This window comes from Setaria viridis, chromosome 4, assembly GCF_005286985.2.
Source record: "Setaria viridis chromosome 4, Setaria_viridis_v4.0, whole genome shotgun sequence".
Lineage (NCBI taxonomy): Eukaryota > Viridiplantae > Streptophyta > Magnoliopsida > Poales > Poaceae > Setaria > Setaria viridis.
Genome location: NC_048266.2, coordinates 20,101,582 through 20,122,705, shown reverse-complemented (window position 1 = coordinate 20,122,705; position 21,124 = coordinate 20,101,582).

Here is a 21,124-nt window from a genome sequence, read left to right as displayed (position 1 = left end):
CACGTTCTGCCAGTCTATGGCACAAACTAGAGATCGTTATTCTCCTTAGTGAGCTCTGCAAGCACAAAGACACAGAACAAGTCAGTACCACCAAGGCCAAACAAGTACTCAAAGACAATGGAGGACAACAGCCTACCCTCATTTCTTTTCCTCAGGCCTCTGTTGAGTTTCCGAAGTTGATCCTTTTCTTATCAAGCTTGTTGCACAAGGTTTCGGTACTCGGTGGCCTGACCATCACACTTCATAAGAAGCCAGGAGGAGTACTGCCTCTCCTCGACTAGTTTCTGCTCCAGCACCTCGGCCCGCTGGATGGTGTCTCCAATTACTTCGAGAATTTTCGATGTCTCGCGGGAGCGCTGGATCAGTATCTGCAACACAGAGCAAAGTACTCGTATAAGCATCAAGTACCAATTTCAAGATGAAAATCAAGAACAGAGGAAAATCTTACCTATGTATACTCTCCTACTTCGCGATACATGTCCATCAGCGTGGCCTCAAACTCCACGGTTGCTAGAGGGTCGACTATCAGCGCGATTTTCTCTAGGTTCACCGCAGGAGGGAGCAGAGTGTCACCGTGCTCCTCCGCACCCGGTACACTGAAAGGGACCACCACTTGACTAGTCGACAGCCCCACCTCAGATGACAGGACAATGGCCAACACTTGTAGTGCCCCAGCAGCCATGACATCGACTTCTGGCTCGGGGGCTACACGTGCAGCCTTGACTTCACCAGCGGCTTCCACCTCCACCCCGGCCTCTGGCTCCACCTCGGCCTCCGGCTCTGACTCAGGATCCGGATTCAGCATCATGGTCACCAACTTCGTCACCACTGCGCATGTACTCTCTGTGACGGGTTCAGCCTCCGGCAGCTTGGGGGCTGGCACTATAGATATGTCAAGTGATGACAAGACATCATGCATAAGTGCTGCTACAAGAGACACCGCACCTGGAGTGACTTCAGGTACGGGCTGGTCCTTCGGTGGTGGAACTGCTGGCTTTAAGGCAAGCTCGGGGGCTGAGCGGCTACTGCCATCAATGCCAAACTTTGTACTCGGGTCCTCAGCTCTTACGCCAGCGAATCTCCTACAACAAGACAAGTGTTGCAACATATTACTCGACGATACTACTCGGCGACATCAAGTTGACATCAGTACACGGATACTTACTAGGTGGACCTCCTTATCTTGATGGAAATGCTTGTTCCCAGATGCAGTGCCTTAACGGTGGGCGACGACTTCTTTGGCGTGGCTTGTCACAGTCGGATCCTCACCAGCCTTAGCCGCCGTCTCCTCTCGTTGAGCACTCGGCGTTGGGATTTCTTCAATAGTCGGCAGCATCCTCTGCCGCATGACTAAAGTAGTTGGTTCTTCCGCCTCTATCTCCGCCTCGACTACCTGCCAGTCAGCCTTATTAGAGTCAAAGTTGAGAACACAATAAACATGTTAGAAGTACTTGATCCTCAGGATCTTGTCATACACACTTACCAGAGGTAGGACTTCATCAGCCAACACCTTCCTCACCGCTTGTTTGATGGCAATAGTGCACGCCTTCTTCATGGGTAGCGCCACTTCGACTTCTAAAATGTCCTTCGCCACATGTTTGGATGTCCAAGACAATGACCCCGTGTTGTCAGAAAGACGGGGCTTGACAACAAACTTTTCAGCAGACTCTGAATTAGAGCTGCTGAAGGAGGACCAGTCTGGTGACTCCTCCCTTTCTCCTTCCTTCTCCACCTCCTCCTCGAGTGCCCTGTGCAATGCTTGTAACATTAGCTCCTCCTCCTGGATTGCATACAAGGCGATACATCAGCTCCAGGCAGAGGAGGGTTGGAGAATACAAGTTCAATTCATCTTGCATAATAGAAGACTAGTCAGTAACATTGACATATACCAACACCAGTACTCGGGGGCTGCAGGCCACGGATACTTATAGGATTTAGTGGGTTCGCGGCGTAGTGCTCTCGCAAGATCGCCAGGATACCCTTGACGCGCTTGAAGAAATGCTTCAGTTGTGCCATCACCTCGTCAGGGGATAGCTCCTCCGACGTCATCCACGATGGGTCGTACCCTGCTATGCAACGCAACTACAGGGGCTGGACACACCTCCTCATGAAGCTAAAGGCAACGCTGATGCCAGTTAGACCATCCTTCTTGAGGCGAGCAATCTTCTTAATCAAGTTCAGTAGTTGAAAGTCGTCGGAACTACTCGGCTCGTCCAGCTAGTGGTTATTCCACACTAGACGGTGGCCGGTGACCTTGGGAAGATGGGGCTCATGATTTGCAATGTAGAACCACCGTTGCTTCCAACCAGAGTGGGAGTCTATGAGTTCGGTTTGTAATCGATATACTAGCTCTTGTACTACTCCCGAAGCTAGATCCTTGCCCCTCCGACTACTAGTGTAGTCCATCCAGGGTTACAGCTTCACTCAGAAGAACTTCCTAAACTGCTGGAAGTGGGGCTAAATGCCCAGGAAGGCCTCATAGAGGTGCACGAATGATGGCAACATGCAAAATAGAGTTGGGGTTGAGGTGGACTAGCTCCAGATTATAGTACCTCGGTAACCCATGGAGGAAGTCGGACAATGGCAGAGCCAGCCCACGCTCAATGAAGTGCACGAAGATGACTGTCTCATCCGTGTAGCTCTCAAAAGGCCACGGATTTCCAGCTGCTTCCCTCCAATCCACGAATTCCTTCTCCTGGAGCAGATTCACACCCACCAGTACTTGGATGTCCGCCTCTTTCAAGGTGGATGGCTTCCAGGCGCTAGCTTGATTCGGCAGTGCCGTCTGGTCAGTCTTCCAGTACTTGGGCGCTGGCAGTGAGATCTCCTTCTCCTTCTTGGTGGCCTTGTGTTTCATGGACTCCGCCGCCTTGCTCGAGGATGCTTTCTTGTGCGCCATTGCTCTGATGGTCTTCTGGCGCATCAGCTGGATGGCTACACAGTGGGAGGTGGCGGTGCTCGGGTATGGCAAGTGGCAGAACTAGGGAAACAATGAGAAGATGAATGGCTCGTGCACACTAGCTCAGGTAAATGGAAGGGATAAGATTCCTCCGTTATTTATAACCGCAGCACAGGTAATTGAGTAGCGAGGATTATAGGGAATATTCCATTTTCTAAGCCATCAGTTATCGTCAGAACGAATACCGATTTTGTCGAAGAGATAAGATTTCGGAAGACAAATGGTCACATTGAACCAGTGGTTGACCCTTATACCCAAACTAGTCGTGTAACAGCTCGGGGGCTGTGTGCCACGTGCCCGTCGGATAAAAAGTTTTTTTCTCCGAGTTTTAAGGGGCAACAGATGTGAAATTACTAGATTTACCCTTAGCCTGATTCTTCGATTCAACCTAAGGCTCGGGGGCTACTCCATATGGAATGTAATTTTTTCAAATCGCACTTCCATATAAAGATCAAGATTCAAGACTGAGTTAAATGAGGCTTGAGCACCTTCTAGCCGCATGGTAGTACTCGAGCACATTCAAAGACTCAATCCAATGGAGTACTCAAAGGAGCACCAAAAGGTAGTCAGAGATGTCTACAGAAATACTCGAGACTGCTGCATTCGACTAAAAAGTACTTAGGGGCTTGTCGGCTATATATCTATGGGCCCATCGGGAGGCTTGGACAGTCCTACAATATGGGGCTATATGCCAGGATGTGTCAGGCATGGAGACTACGGTGCTGGACGGCATGGTCTATGTGGCGGACAAGGATTAGTCGAGGATTAGAAAACTACTTGTAGCGATTAGAGTCTCTCTAGTCTAATCCGACTAGAGAGATCAATCAATACAAACCAACTAGCACACACGACGTAGGGTATTTTGCAACATAACGGCCCGAACCTGTCTAAATCGTGTCTTCGAGTTTCTAATCTTCAGCGAGCCCCACGCACAAAACACTACCTCGGGTACCCCCTCGGTAGGTTGCCGGGTCCAAACACCGACACACCTTTCACTGGCAAGGAGGATTCTAATCCTCATCTACAAGCGTTTACATAGCTATGCAATAGCTTCGACGTGGATGGAGTTACTGAGAATCAACTAAGGGCAAGGTTGTTCCCTTACTCTCTACTTGGAAGAGCGCTTCAATGGTTTTACTCTCTACCGGTGGCAACAATTCAGAATTGGGATGAGTTGATGAAGGTGTTCTTAACTGAACATTATTCGCCAGCCAAGACTCGGAATCTGAGAAGTAGGATAGCTACTTTTGCTCAATATGCTTCCGAGATAATTGTTGAAGCTCATGAGTGCTTCAAATGACTACGTCTGTGCAGTTCTACACCATAAGTACCCGAAGGAGGACCTAGTCCAGAAGTTCTATTAAGGGCTGACACTAGCATCAAGGGCAATTATCGATGCATCAGCTGGATGATCAATTATAGACCTTACCCTAACTCAAGCTTTCAAGTTATTCAAGAAGGTTGCAGAAAACGATGCATGGGAATCATCTGAGCGCCTATTCCGAGCTCAACCTACTGGAAATACAAAAGGAGTATTGCAGGTGGAGCGTGATCAATTACTCAAAGGAAAGATTGACTCACTAATGAGGATGAGGGATATGGGTACCCCATGGGTCCCCACCGACTAGGATACTGGCCGATCCTGACAAGTGGACCCACCCAACTAGAACGTGCAGGCCAAGGACATAAAGATACTTGTAGCACAAGTCAAGGAGGTTGGGCGACTCTAATCAACCCAGATATTGTGGGATACTTGTTGTAATCTGGCTCAGATAACTTTCCATGTAACAACCGACTAGATTAGATTTAAATCGACTTGTAACCCTAGGTTGTCAGTCTATATAAGGCGGCCAAAGGCACCCCCTGAGGGTGTCCCCAACAATCCCATCGAATCTCTCAAGCAACACAAGCCACCAAGCATACGGGACGTAGGGTATTACTCTCCAGAGGTCCGAACCTATCTAAAACTCTCATGTTCCTTGTGTTCTTGTGATCACCTTCGAGTTCTTGATTTCACAATTGCCTCCACCTACAAATCAACCACTTGGGTAAGCCCCTGGTGGACTGTCGGGCTTATAAATTTGACAGTTGGCTCGTGAGGTAGAGGTGATTGTGAGATCCTCCCTAGTGAGCTCGTTGGCATCCCGCCCCGGTGTCATCTTCCCTAAGAGCATGAAGGACTACCTCACCAACTTGATCCAGCTTCGTTTCGGGACCATGCCGGTGGATTCCAATCCCGCTACTTCTTTTGTCGACTCAGGCCTTCTATCGATGCGGCGTTCACCGTTAACCCAGCTTCCATCGGATCTGCTTTGATGGGACAATTTCTCCATCCAAGGATCATCATGCCACTTGTCCAGCAGGTCAGGGATCTCTCTCTCACTCTCTCTCTCTCTCTCTCTCTGAGAGGATTCCAAGCATCCTAGCTACTTCCTATCCACCCACGCCCTCCGACCTGATCGCGGGGCTAGATCGCATTAGCAACACAATTGCTGAGTGCATAGATCTCTCTGAGGCAGCGCTATGCTCAACCAAGTTGGTGTAGGTTCCCTCCCTCATCCCCTTTGGTCTAAGGAACTCAGCTGCTGTATTTTCCTTGAAACTCGCGCAATCCTTTCAGATCCAATTTGAAGGCCCACCCGAACCCACCCAGATTCTGGACTGTGGTGAGTTCTAGATCCCCCATATCGTCCTGACCTCAAATCTTTATGGAAACAACATCAACTCCACCATGCTAGATAGGGAAGCCTTCATGGCCTCCACCGATGATCCACCCATAGATGGAGATCAACCTGATTTTAACATAAGAGCCAAGGTAGCAAGTGACCAGCTCCGACCACCGCCCGCTACGACGCCGACCTACTACATGCCAACGATGGTGACAACACTGTCTAGGACAGTGCTCGGGGTAGACGCTGGCATCCTATGCGCGGCCACAATCTACAAGCTGATCTTGAAGAGGCTGGCCACACACCTTCACCACACCCTAGGCTAACCTGGGGGCTGCCTTCGCCAATCTGGAACACTTTCCACAGCTAATTCGACGAGTCCAGACACGTATCCGCTTAGCTAATGCGCAGATCAAAGAATGGTCCCAGAGCCCGTCAACACACTCCAAGTCCACATCTACCCGCCACCCTAAAGCCGATCCGCTCATAGTAGAGCCGGTCTCCACCAAGGCAACCACGGTAACTGCGCGATAAGTCGGCTGGAGCCCGTCCGTGAATCCGAGCTCCTCACTACCGAAGGTGATCATACCAGAACAACTACCTTCCTCTAGGAAGAGTTTAATGACACCATGAAAGCTCTGTGCCCCTTCCATAAGGACGCACGTCATAGTCTCCGGGACAGCGTAGTCATCAAGAGAGAGCTCAGTTACCTCATCCCCCAGTCGCCAACCTCTGGGTCTCTCATCCTGCTCCTCCCCCTCTCAAGGAAATACGACTAACTTGTATGGTTGGTGTCCTAGCTCGTGAAACTTAGACAACCTTGCGTTCACCCCTCCTACAAGCTCGAGATCCGATCTTGGCACGACGCTAGTTAGGCAAGGCTAGGCACGTAGCGGCTACAGGTCTCAGCCACACGCTGTCCCGTTGTATACACCAAGAGAGGGATGGAGTCCCTTCCTTCTTGCATACGTCAAGTTAATTACATCACATGTTTTACCATACAGGTTGATACACCACAAAGTTTTATCTTACAGGTCCAGATCATTGACAATGTTTTTTGCTACATCATGATTCTGGTCGGCTAGTTCTGGAACCACAACCACATTGAAGTCGGCCGCGACTCGTGTTGTAGCACGCTCCAAGGGCAGTCGCAGGAAGTGTGTCGCCAACAGTGCGAAGGCGTTCTTGACGCATTCCACCATGGTGTCCTTCAGCAGCACCTTCAGCTGATGAGGTACGGCTTTCAGATGATCTAGCAGTGGCGTTAGCGCGGTTGGGTCGGCCTCTGGTTGGACCATGTCCATCACATAGCCGGCTGCCTTGTGGAGATCCTCCAGCTCCACTTCTATCCCTGCAATCACATGTTGGTCATGTTGAAGACAGCGTAGTGCAGCTTCTAAGCAGCATTTAGTATCTTTGCGTGCGTTGGCTTCATAAATTAGCTTTTGCAATATGGTATACTCCTGATGAACTGCCACATCATGCAATTGCTGGAGCTGAGCATTCGAATCCTCGTACTCCTTGAGGTGCCGCTTGAGCCATTATTCGCTAACCTTGGCATCTTCTCATTCAAACAAGCATACATCAGCATCGAGACTACAAGGACAAAGCCAAATCAACAGGTCGGCATAGCATACCTCTCAAGTGTGCAGTAGGAACATCTTTCTCCAGGGCATGGTCTATGTCTTTCTACAGGAGTTGGTCGGTGTGTTTTGTGGCATCCCCTCTGGCCTTCTTTAGGTCAGCCTTGAGCTGCTCCGCCTTCAGGCGATAGTGCTCGGCTTGTTGGATCATGTCCGCCCTCCTCTGTGCACACTCGGCCAGACCCTCCATACAACTTAATAGTCAAAAGCTTGGCAAAGAAACTGCATTTCAGAAATAAGCCCTCTAGGGTGGTTGGCACACTTACAATTAATAACTCGAAAACCTTCAAGGATGACTACCGCAGCCTGGCGATATCCTTCTTGCCTTGCGCTGCGTCCCTAGCCAGGTCCGACCTGGAGAGGTTTAAGCTTTCAGCATCATCTCCCTCTTGCATGCCGGTGTCAGCGTCCTCGGTGGACCTCTACGGTGGCACGTCACCCTTGGGCAACTCCTCTAGGTGAGGCTCGGTTCTGGGCCCCTCATCAGACACCTACCCAATCCAACGATCAGCTATAGCAGCATCCACGGACCCGGTGCTAGCTGCGCCTTGTTGCACTGTTAGAGTTGGTACAGCTTCTTTGGTGTGACCTTCTTTATCAACTCCGGTCTCCGAAGGTGGCGGCTGTTCCACGGTGCGGCCGCTCATCCCCTCAGTTTGGACTGAGCACCTAGTTAGCTGCACGCCAGATTCGTCATTTAGCACAGCAGTCCTGCATTGTCGATGCAAGTTATCATTTAAGCAAAACAGGCAGCAAGAATAACCATAAGATAGACAGTATAAGCAGACAACACTTACATGGTGCTCTTCTTCCTCACCCAGAACTTCGGGCGCAAGGGCGCTGGCAACACCGACGCATATGATCACCCGCGAATCTTCACTTTCAGTGCCTCCTTGACACGCTCTACATCGACTGTGGTCGTATCAAGGAGCTCGGCCTTCTGCATCTTCGACAGGCTTGGCATGTCAGACTCCTCGTCTGCCTCGCTAGCCAACCTCGCCGCGAAGGCTGTGCTCGGGGCAGCTTTCTCCTTCTTCTTGCTGACCATCTTCTTCTGTTTGTCACCCAACTTCTGCAACTTGGAGGCGGGCTACATGGCCTGCCGTGTTCGACGGCCCACTGGCTTGGAGCCTTGTGCCTTGCCAACCTCATCTGGCACGCTCTCATCCAACCCAAAGTAGGAGTTAGACTCCCACTCCAGGCTGGCAGGCGGCTCGTTGGGCTCATCGTCCAGGTGGACCTTGTGTAACGACCTAGGTTAACTCAGCCGAGTTTAATCTTAAGACAAATCCCCTAATCCGGTTGACTCAACCTTTCGTGAGCTATACCGGCTAAGTCTGGTTTTCAGCCCAACCTAGCGCCTTAGGGAGGGTTTATCTTTGGAAAGTTGAGCAGGACGCTAAGAAAATCTTTTTAGAAGTTGGAGAACGAAGTCCCTGCTTTAACTTTGTTAATTGGACCTTAATCCAATTCGCCTCCGAAGATTCCCAAATTTGCAGTTCAAATCATCCCCGACCACTGAAACCCAGCAAACCGCCGTTTTTCTCTAAGTCCCGAAACCAGTGATCTTCTGAACTTTGGAGCCCTGGATCTCCGCATCCACTATGTTTTTGGACTCGGTCCAATTACAAGAGTTGGGCCTTGGCCTGAGTACTACAACTCTTGTTAAGGGAGTCAAAGTGGTGCAGTTCAGAAATTTTCTAGATCAAGAGGCTGGAAGATGGACCCAGAAAAGGATCCGCGGATCTATTGGACAAAGAGCGCCAGAGCGCGCGTGCGCCCGTCTCAGAGCCCCGCCGCCGTGTGGCGTGACCGCACCGATGAGCACCGCCTCGCCCAGTCGCCGGCCGCAACAAGATGGATCAGCACGCCTTTTTCCCAATCGCGCAGAAGCGCCCGGTAAACCCCCCCGTCCCGTCTCGTCTCGCCCGAGCCTCGCCGGCCGTGCCAGGCGCCCTGCCACCGCAGGGACTAAAGATTGGCCGCTGCCGTGCCAGTACCGCCTCGCCTCCCACACGCATCGCCTCACTCGGATCCCGGCCGCGCACCCCAACACCTTCCGGCCCTCCAGTCACACCTCAGTCACGCTGCCCACGCGCGCGCCCTGCGACGATACCACCTTCACCAACCACTGCGCAGGCAGTGACAACTTCTTTTCTCCCGTCTCGCCAGTCGTGTGCCACGACAGAGCTGCTAGTCCGCGCATGCTCGTGTCGCGTCACTCGCCCTGTCACCTCACCTGTAGCGCCCTCACCTGCAATGCACCTCTCTCCCTCTTGTCCGCCAATACCGTGCCGCCGCACCCAATCCGGCGCTTGATGCAACAAGGCACGCACTCGACCTCGCCAATCCTTCCGTCCAGCAAAACCGCGCTTGCCTAGCGCTATCTTCCTTGCCCAATGCCGCAGAATCCTGTCCCCGAAGCTCCGCTTCTCAGGCCAATGGAGACACCGACCAATCGCCGCCGCGGCAGAGCAATCCTTTCTCCCTTGATCTTATCCTCGCGCCGCTCGAGCTCTTTCACTTCCGCGCAGCTATAAAAAGGGTACCAGAGCCTCTTACCGGAGTTCCCTTCGCCACCACCGCCCTTGCCGCCCTCGCTTGCTTATTCTTCTCCAGCGCACTCGTCGCCGCACACTCCTCTACTTCACGCGCAAGTGCTGCCGTCTGAGCACTCTGTGGAGCTCCCCTCCCGCTCAACGTCGTGCCTTGCCAACCCAGCCATCTGTTTTGCCTTCCTTCATGCTGCGCTAGAGCTTGCTTGTTGTCCACAAGAAGCACCACCACCGCAGGAGCACCGCCAGACCTCACCGCCGCCGCCGAACCTTAAACACCCTTCGACATTTCGCCTGAGCTTGCTTCTTCCCGACCCCCAAGACTTCGACATTAGGACCAAAGGTAAGCTGCCGACCCCTTTCAGCTCACCCGGCCCCTGTCTGTTTCGCTCGACCCCTGTCCGTTTCGCCTGACCCTTGTCTGCCTCGCCTGAGGGCTCGGATGTATCTTTTTATTTTGACCGAGGGTATCTGTGTAAAATTTTAGGGACTTCTCTGTGTTAAGTCTGAGGACCCCGGTACAGTTATTCCTTAGGTCTAAGGGTCAGATCGTATGTTTTTCCCGATCCGACTCTTTTATCTTGTTCTAAATCAATAGAAGCTTGGGAAATTCATCTTAAACCGAGGAGAAATCAGAAAATATGGAATCACTTGGGTTGGAATTCTCTGTCTGAGTAGAATCCAATAAAATGGGTTTCACACCTTTCCTGTAGTTTTGCTACAGTTTCTGGGCTAAATCTTGCAAGTGTTGTTGAAATAACCGTCTAAGTGTTTGACCCTTGCATTTGCATTCCGTGTAGAGCTAAACCTCGCTGACGGCACGTACGAGCTACACCCGGTGCCAGCAGACGGAGCTGTAGCCGAGCTGCCGCCTGCAGGAGCTGAAGCCGAGAGCGCCGGAGACCAGTTCGCTTCCACCCCACTCGAAGGCAAGCCCTAGATCATAACCCAGTCTTTCTAAACTTGCGCATGCCTTCATTTGTATGTATGTGCATTTACGTTACAGGAGTTGTTTGGAACCATAGATGCATGACTTAGTTCCCTTGATCTGAGCACTAGTATGATAGGCCAAGTAGTTGCAGTGCTTAAATAGGACTCGGTAAAAGTCGAGTGATTCCCTGTCACTCGTGAGTTATAGGAGTTGCTTGCTCTTCTTTTGTCACAACTATAAGGACGATGGATGGGGCAGGGCTCTGTGAACTATTTTGGTGGTCGGTGGATTGCCCCGTCTGTCTACATGAAATTGGTTAAGGTCAGAAAGTGTTGGTGTTCATGATCAAGTGTTTGAAAGTACTAATCTCATACCTAGTATGGGATGGGGAAGCCTAGTACCTGATTGAACTAGGGCGTGGCTTATACCCCTGGTGTCCCTGGAACGAGGTTCCCATGGTGCATCATGTGGGAGCAAGTGCGGTCACAGTACGGCAAGAGGTCGGGACTGTGGAGCATTGCATGCCAAGGGAAGTTTGGACCTGACACACGCCTGGGAATTGATGGGGACGGCCGACAAAGGAAGCGACCTTCGTGGTGCGCGGATGTCGTGAGATTAGGTTCGCCATGCATAGTTAAGAAATTCGGATCGATTCGTCTGCCTCTCACAGTTTGGGACTGCTTGATCGCTATGCTGCACTGAGTAAGAATGGAACTTGATGATGATGTAACATGCTGCTTGTCATAAATTGCTTGGGAACCTTTGCTTGTTTAGTATAGCTGCTGACTTAGTTTGGTAAATGAACCTAGAACTGGAAACTAAAATATTGAAAGTAAGGACCTACTGTAGTCGCTTTTGGCAAAACAAACCCCTCAGCTAAAACGCCTTGCATGTCTAGAGGTTGGAGTAGCTCCCAATTGTCGGTTAAGTCTTGCTGAGCTTAGTTGCTCAGTCTTGCTTGTGACACATCTTTCAGGTGGTGTTAAAACTCCTGAGTTTGTTGTTGTTGGCCCTTAGCCTCCCTAGCTCCCGCCTGGGTGGACGGTCGAGTAGGATCCCTCCTTGGACGGCGAGGATAGGGACCAGTGATGTCATGATCGGTCTCATCAGTGACATCCGACCTCGGCGCTAGCTTCCGACTGGTTTATCTTTCCGCTGCTTATGAACTCTGTAAAACTTTGATTTTCGAACCAGTGTTGTAATGAATTGATGTACTTGTTTAAGTTGGATGATCTATTGTATTCTCTGAAACCACTCACCTTCGTGTGAGCTCTGCTTTTCTCGGTCCTGATGAGTGGTTTTATCGGATGAAATTCGACGGACTGCCGAGTTAACTTGATTAAAGCATAAGAGTGCATGTCAGGCGACTTAATTGTGCTTTAGCTAAGTTAATCCGAGTGGTTCCACCACACCTCTATTGCTCGGCCCCTCCAGAAAGCAGCGCCGGGCAAAAGAATGCAAATTTGTCATCCTGATCAATCCTCAAGCATAGTCAACAACAACACAACAGCACAAAAAAAATGCCAAAATCAAATGTCGTTTAAGATTGTATCAGGTTGGTCGGCGGCCTCTTCAGAGAGTAAGCTTTGGGGCAGCTTTCAGTGGACTTCCTGGGTCTGGTCCTGCGGCCCTGTGTACTTGTACACCGGATGCACACAGTTCTTAATTGGCTACGTCAACCTCCGACAGAAGTTGATGCTCACAGCCCCAGCTGTGAGTCCTCGTGCTTTTAGGTCGGCGATCTTCACTAGCAGCTGGTTCACATGCACCTGTTCTTCCGAGGTTGGCTGGTTTGACCACTCGGGCATGATCACTAGCTCGTATCTAGTACACGGCGGGATCTCAGGCTGCTGATTGGTGACGCTGAACCACTCTTGGTGCTAGCACTTGTTGGAATCTTTCAACTAGAGGTCAAAATATTCCTGGACTTTCTTTGGTCGGAGAGAAAAGCCACAACCTCCGATTACCCGTGGCTATTTCCCTTTGGTCAACACGGGTTTCCACTGATAGAGATACTTCTAGAGATTGAAATGTGGAGGGATGCCCAAATATGCCTCATACAAACGAATACACAGCAATGTCCAAAATCGAGTTGGGGTTCATATGTACCAGCTCAATCTTGTAGTAGTGTAAAAGATCCTGAAAGAAATCTCTACACGGGATCCTGAACCACCATCTTGAAGAATGACACAAAGACCACCATCTCTGTCTTGTCCTTCGCCGAAAAATCTTAGCCTCAGTCGACGAGCACCTAGACGCGCTCCTAGGTCATCACGGACTTGACCCAGACCATGGTCGAATTTGGGGCTTGCGCTTGCGGCATTTCTTCCGTCTCTACGCCTTGCGATTTGGATTAGAGAGGTCTGGCTGTCTAATTCATGAAGGGTTTTTTATGCGCATATGGCAGCGCGACGGCTCGAGCAGTGGTGGTGCGGCGGCGCGGGCTTCGACGGCGTGTGTGTGAGCAGATTGGGACTTGCAGTGTTGCGGCCTATGGTTCGTAGGCATGGTAGTGATGCGCTCAGTGGACTATGGTGGTGGCGTTGTGGGTGTTATGGATGGAAATGAAATGGCTCTATGCCCCTTTGGCTTGTAAAAGGTGTGATGGTGTCACCCTAACCGATGGAATCTGCGGGTTTTCCATTTCGTTTTTAACGGCGTGCCTCCGTGGCTCCGCCAGTCCTCATCCTCGGGGGCTAGACGCCTAATTCAGGTGGGCATGCCTCCGTGGCTCCGCCATTTCTCATCCTTGGGGGCTGGGCGTCTACTTTAGGTCAGCGTGTCTCTGTGGCTCCACCAGTCCTCATCCTTGGGGGCTGTGCGCCTACTTTAGGTTGATGTGCCTCCGTCACTTTGCCAGTCCTCGTCCTCAGGGGCTGGACACCTAATTCAGGTTGGCATGCCTCAGTGGCTCCACCAGTCCTTGTCCTTGGGGGCTGGGCGCCTAATTCAGGTCGGCGTGCCTCCGTGGCTCCGCCAGTCCTCATCCTCGGGGGCTGGGCGCATAATTCAGGTCGGCATGCCTCTGTGACTTCGCCAGTGCTCGTCCTTGGGGGCTAGACTGTAACAACCTAGATTAAATAAGCTATGTTTTAATCTTAAAACAAGTCATTAGTGCTTAAAGAAGAACTTTGGCAACAAGAAGGCAAGTGAAAGTACCCTTTTGCCCCTCACAAGGTTGAAACGCTCCAAAAAATGTAACTCAAATTTTTGCTTAAGAACTTAAAAATCTGTCCAACTAAGAGTTGTAGAACTCAACTTTCCTAACAACTTTTATATTTGGTGCCTTGCTTAAATCTGAGCAGAAGCCCTTCAAAAACTCAAAATACCAATTTGTGTTGTTTTGTTTTAAATCAGGCAAAGTCCAAACTTTGGGGCTCTATATTTTGAAATTTCTAATATGAACTTGAGCTGAGCCCTATACCAAAGTTTTAGAGCTTCGGGACTTTAACAACTTTTCTTTAAAGAACAAGTTTGAAATCTACCCCAAAAGCCTTCGAAATCCTAGTCAAACTCAGTTAGTTTGGTCAACCTAGCCTCTTTTGGCAATCCTGGCTAAGTCTGGAAATCAGCCCAACCTGGTACTTTAGGGCAGGTTTATCTCTTAAAAGTTGAACAGAACATTAGAAAATCTCTTTATAAGAGTTTGAGAACTAAGTTTCTACAACAACTTTGTTAATTGGACCTTGGTCCAATTCACCTCCGAAGGTTCCTAATACTGCAGCTCAAGTCAGCCTAGAACCCTGAAAACCAGTCAAAACCGCCATTTTTCGCCTAAGTCCGGAAAACCGGCGTTCCTCCAAACTTTGGAGTTTTGAATCTCCAAATCCACCATGATTTTGAACTCGGTCAAATTACAAAAGTTGGACTTCGATCTGTGTACTACAACTTTTGTAAAGCAAGTCAATGTGGTGCGGTTTGAGAATCGGAAGATCAAAGCGCTTGAAGTCAGGCCCGACAAAAGATCCCATGGATCGGTCAGCCAGAGCGCATGTGCGTCGCGCTCCAGAGCGCCGCCGCCGCATGGCACGGCCTCACCAGCAAGCGTCGCCTCGCCCAGTCGCCAGCCGTGACAAGATGGGTCGACACGCCCCGCTCCCCAGTCGCGTGCGACGATGACCTGCAACCCCTCCGCTCCGTCCCGTCTCGCGTGCCCGAGGCCTCGCCGACTGCACCACGCATGCTGCCCGCAGCTCCACCACCGCACTGGCCACTCCGCAACCGAAGACCAGCTACTGTCGCACCGGTGCCGCCTCACCTCCCGTGCGCATCCGCCCCACCCGGATCTCCGGCCACGCCCCAACGCCTTCCGACCCTCCTGTCAAGACCCCCGCCGCTGTCGAGCGCGCGCCCCCGCACTCATCTGCTAGTGCGCCGCTGCCTCCGCCAACTGCCACCCCGGTCATGACGTTTCGGGCCTAGCCTCGCCAACCTGTCGCCCCGACAAAGCTGTCACTCCCACGCACGCCCGCTCCGCCCGCGCCTGCCACCTCGCCTGCAGCGCCCTCGCCTGTCGTGCCCCTTCCTTCTCCTCTGTCCACCAATGGTGATGTCGCCATTAATGGCCGCAGCAGCACCCAGATTTTCCTTCGGTCCCGCCCGCCAGAGCCACAACCCCACCTCGTTTGCCGCTTCGCCCTGGCCCTATAAAAGGGGAGCCTAGCGCCGCCGGTGCCCCCTTTCTTGCTCGCCCGAACCTCACTGCGCCTCCCTTGTTTCCACTCCCCGCTCCGCCGCCTGAGGTCACTGTGGAGCTCCCCCTTCCGCCCGACCCCGCGCCTTGCCAACACCACCAGTCGCTTCGCTAACCCCTCGCGCAGCTCTAGAGCTTGCTTGTTGCCCATGAGAAGCACCACCGCCGCCACCCGAAGCTTTCCGCCTTCCACCGTTCCACCCCAGCCAAGCCTCGCCATCGCCCCCAACCACTTCAAACCGAACCAAGGTGAGCCCGTAAGCCCTCCCGGCTACTCACCGTCCCAAGGTCCCCGGCGTATTGCCGGGATTTTACCCGCCGCCGTCGCCCGCGCGCTCGAGGACCCAATTGCTTTTGGGAAAGGTGAACCAGGTGCCTTAGTGTTAAAACCTAGGACCTTTACGCGATTAAACCCTAGACCTAGGGGCCAGTCCGCAAGTTTATCTCAGTTTAAATGTTTTAATCGGCAGAAATGGTGTTTAACTTTAAAAAATCACCAAAATTCATAGAAAACTTAGAAAAATGCCAAACCAATTTTGCTAGGCTCAGAATAAAGAGTAGTTTTTAATAAAAATACTTTTAGCATATGTCACTGTTGGAATTAATGTGGTGTGTTTAAATTCTTGTTTAATCCATTTAAATCATAACAAATTAGAGAAATATGATAAAAAGGCAAAACGAACTCTCACATGTTTGTTTCAAGCAGTAGAAGCTAAGAAAAATGTTTTGGAGCTGGCTCAGGTGAACAACTCCCTACTTTAGTTTTACCATGTGTATCTACGATTGTTTTCATCTTTTTGCATAACAATTAATCTGGAGCTGAGAAAGATGTGAAACCTTCTATTTTAAATCTGTGATGTAACTCAATTTATGGAAAAAATGTGGAAACCACCAGAATTACATAGGTGAACCCCTTTCTTGTTTAGAGAAGAATAAATAGGGTAAATGCATAGAAAACGATACCTTTTCGCAAATTGCTAAATACCAGCTACCTTAAGGTAATAAAGGCTATATTGGAAGAGGTACAAAAGAACATTCAGAAATAGGATAACTTTCCGATCTAAAGCTTAACCAAGTGATGTTACATATATGTACGTAATCGCCATCAAACCAACCCCCTATCTATACCACACCCCACCTTCTTCATGTAAATGCGGCCTATATAACTTCTTCTTCTTCAGCACTAAATTGTGTTTGCATTCTATGAAAAGTTGAGAACTTAACTTGATGCATTGCATTTTTGTGTAGAGCTGAACCTCGTAGACGGAACCTACGAGCTTCACCCGATGCTGGAAGACGGAGTTGTAGCTGAGCCGCCGCGTGCAGAAGTCGAGCCCGAGCACACCGAAGACTAGATCGCTATCGCCCCGCTTGAAGGCAAGCCCCGGAGCATAAATTCCTATCTTTAACTACTTAAAATTGGACTAAGGTCAAGATGTGATAGTATTCATGATCAAGTGTTTGAAAATACTAATCTCATACCTAGTATGAGATGGGGAAGCCTAGTACCTAATTGAACCAGGACGTGAGCGGTTCATCCATCATCTCTGGAATGAAGTTCCCTTGTTGCTGCATGTGGTGACAAGTGCGGTCATAGGACGGCAAAGGCCGGGTTTATGGAGCCTTGTACCAAGGGAAGTGGGCCCGACACGGGTCTGGGAATTGATGGGGACGGCTGACAAATGAAGCGACCCTTCGTGGTGCGTGGATGTCGCGGGATTAGGTTCGCCATGCATGGTTAAGAAATTCGAATCGATTCATCTGCCTCTCACAGATTGGGACTACTTGATCGCTATGCTACACTGAGTAAGAACGGACTTGATGATTTTAATATTAATGCTTGTCAATAATTATTTGAGAAATTATGCTTGTTTAGTGTAGTTGCTAACTTAGACAAGTAAATGAACTTAAAACCTATGGCTAAAATATTGAAAGTAAGGACTTACTATAGTCGCTTTTGGCAAAACAAACCCCAGAGCCTAAGAGCTTGCATGTCTAGGTGTTGGTGGATTAGAACCACCGGTCGGTTAAGTCTTGTTGAGCATAGTCGCTCAGCCTTGTTGTGGCACATCTTTTCAGGTGATGTTGACGCCCTTGAGTCTGCTGCAAGTGGCACTTGGCCTCCCCAGCTTCCTCCTGGGTGGACGGTCGAGTGGGATCCCTCTTCGGACGATGAGGACCTAGACCATTGATGTCATGATCGGCCTCGTCATGACGTCTGGCATCGGCGTTAGCTTCTATTTGTTTATTTTCGTTGCTTAAGAACTCTACAAGCTATGTTTAAATTTTGAACCTGATGATGTAATAAATTAATGCACTTGTTTAATTTGGATGATCTATTGTATTCTCTGGAACCCCTCACCTTCGTATGAGTTATGCTTTCTCGATCCTGTGGAGTGGTTTATCGGATGAAATCCGACGGACTGCCGAGTTAACTTGATTAAAGCATGTGATTGCGTGTTAGGCGACTTAATTGTGCTTTAACTAAGTTAATTAGAGCAGTTCCGCCACATGGACGCCAACTTCAGGTTAGCGTGCCTCCGTGGCTCTACCAGTCCTCATCCTCGAGGCCTGGACGCCTACTTCTGGTCGGCATGCCTCTATAGATTCGCCTATCCTTGTGCTCAAGCACTTGGATTTGCTTCTGGGCTTAATTTTTTTCTTCTTTGACCATTGGATCGATTATACTAATCTCTTCAATACTCGGGGGCTACTCCTATGGAGTGCGTCTCATGATGCTCTCCATGTCCTTTGCTTCAACCTGCTGGATACCCGACATCCATCAAATTGGCACTCGACTTCGCTCTGTGCGTATGGCTCTACATTCGCTCGGATTTTCTTCTTTTTTGAGCACGGTGCAGCCTCTCCATCGCCATGACGCTATCACAGCTTCAGCCAACCACATTCCAAGCTTCGCAGTGATGACCTCTAGTTCTTGTTCGCCTACACATCGCCCAGTGGTTTGAGGGATATGGGTACCCCATGGGTCCCCACCGACCAGGATATTGGCTGGTCCTAACAAGTGGACCCGCCCAACCAGAACGTGCGGGCCAATGATATGAAGATACTTGTAGCACAAGTCAAGGAGGCCGGGCGACTCCAATGAGCCCGGATATTGTGGGATACTTGTTGTAATCCGACTCAGATTACTTTCCATGTAACAACCGACTAGATTAGATTCAAACCGACTTGTAACCCTAGGTTGTCAGTCTATATAAGGCGGCCAAAGGCACCCCCTAAGGGTGTCCCCAACAATCCCATCGAATCTCTCAAGCAATACAAGCCACCAAGCATACAGGACGTAGGGTATTATTCTTCGGAGGCCCGAACCTACCTAAAACCCTCGTGTTCCTTGCGTTCTCACGATCACCTTTGAGTTCTTGGTTTCACAATTGCCTCCACCTACAAATCAACCACTTGGGTAACCCCTTGGTGGACTGTCAGGCTTATAAATCTGACAGAGGAGACTAGAGAAGATGGAGATAAAGTAAGCTCAAGCTATGGATATGAAGGCAGCAGAAGCAAGATCAACATGTGAAGAGTGTGGCGACTACGGTCATGTCGGGAAGAACTGTCTGGAGGAAGCAAAGTTGCTAGACTACATGAAGAAGGGAGAGTGGTTTCCACAATCCAACTATCAGTATGGACAGGGTAGACCTCAATTCAATGCAAGCTCATGTATTCAGAACATAGTGCCTCTATGCATTCAGGTGAAGGACTTCATGGAGGAGCAAGGCAAGATCCACAAAGACACTGTCACTAAGTTCAAGGCTATGGACAAGATTCTGGAAACAAATTGACAGCAAAGTGACAGAGGTCGCAAGTTTGAACCACCAAGTGATGAACATGATGAAGATGCTAGAGACTCAAGTTACATAGTTAGCTGGGCATTTTACATGCAATCAAGGGAAGTTGCCAGGACAACTGACAAATCCAGAGTCTGCTAAAGCTATTCAAACTCGCTCAGGCAAGGAAACAGAAGATCCAGAACCTCGGGCAGGAGCTCGAAAGCCTAAACCAGCTGCAGAAGCAGAGACAACTTCAAAGGAGAAGACACCTACCCCAGATCTGAAGATTGAAATGGAGGAGCTAGAGTTTGAGACGGTCAATCATGATGTCATAAAGATATCGCCAGAGAAACCACGCCATTATCTAGATAAGACTGACGAATAGTTTGAGAAGTTTATGTGCAGGTTGAACATCAATATGCCAATGCTGGATGCTCTACAAGTTCCAACCTACACTTGCTACTTCAAGGACATCCTGACGAACAAGCGAGACATCACATCAAGATGACAGAAGTGTTGTAATCGCTATTCATGCTCCCGAGAAGAAAAGAGATCCAAGATGTTCAACCATCCCGTGTTCAATTGGAGCGATGATATTCGAACGGGCATTATGTGATCTCATCGTAAGGGTAGGCGTCATCCCTAAAGCTGTGTTTGAGAAGCTATGCCTGTCAGAGCCAGAACCAACTGCTATGTGCCTGGAGTTGGCGGACAACACTGTTCGCTATCCTGAAGGCATTACTGAAGATATACCTGTGAAGATTAGGAATCACTTTATTCCTGGTGATTTCGTGATACTCAAGATGGGAGAAGGAGCTAAATCCCCATTCATCCTGGAGAGGCCGTTCTTGAAAACTGCAAGAGCAAACATAGATGTTGGGAAGGGTGAGATCAAGTTCGACATCAATGGCACTATGAGCGCGTTCAAGTTTTGCCCATGCTTTGAGGTCTGTAACATGATTTCTAGCAAGTATATACTGCCACATCGTCGTGTCAAGCAGGAGGAGAAGAACAAGAAGGCAGAAGAAAAGAAGCCAGTAGAAGAAGTTGTGATCGTCCAGAAGAAGGAAGAACGCCAGCCTATGAAGACCAAAAAGATAGCCAAGCCTATGCCTACAGCAAAGCCATAGATGGTGAAGAAGTGGGTGCTGAATAATGTAGCGCTGACACTGAGCGCTAGTCCAAATCGAAGAATTGAAGCGTCTAGTTATAGACTATAAATGAAGCGCTTTGTGGGAGGCAACCGGATGATCGAGTTAAGAATAAGCTATTGGGAGGACAACCCTGGAATCATTTGAAGAGTCAAGTAAGTGAGTCACAGATTTTGCTACGTCATACTAGGTGAACATTTAATAAGTTGAACCTTCAGTTAGAATAATATTTGAAGTTTTATTCGCTCAGTCATTTTCTATTCCTCTCTTTTTGATAAACCAATGAATTGAGCCATCCAAATTTTTATTTGATTTTTCTTGGAATAGAGAACCATATATCCCTATCCTATCAGATTTTTCATCTTGACCATGATGTTTATCTTGACTTGTTTTCATGATAAACACACGAGTAGAGCCCGCATTGTTCTTACTTTGTAAATTTTTGAGGCATGATAGGACTCGCGTGACCATAGGATTTTGGTTTGCTTAAAATTGAAAAACTCATCGATTTTCTCAGAATTAGAATTTTCCTAAGCCATATTTATTTATTTCATTCAAAATTCCTCTCTCACCTTTGGCCAAAATTAGAACCTAAATCCATTACCCCAGGTTGAAATCGAAATTGCTTCATCTTAATTCATGAGAACGAATGATACTGGTGCAACCAAAATTAATGTAGTCAGAAATTCTTTCGACTTACAAATGTTTTTGATGCTTACAAAACTCCCCTAAAAT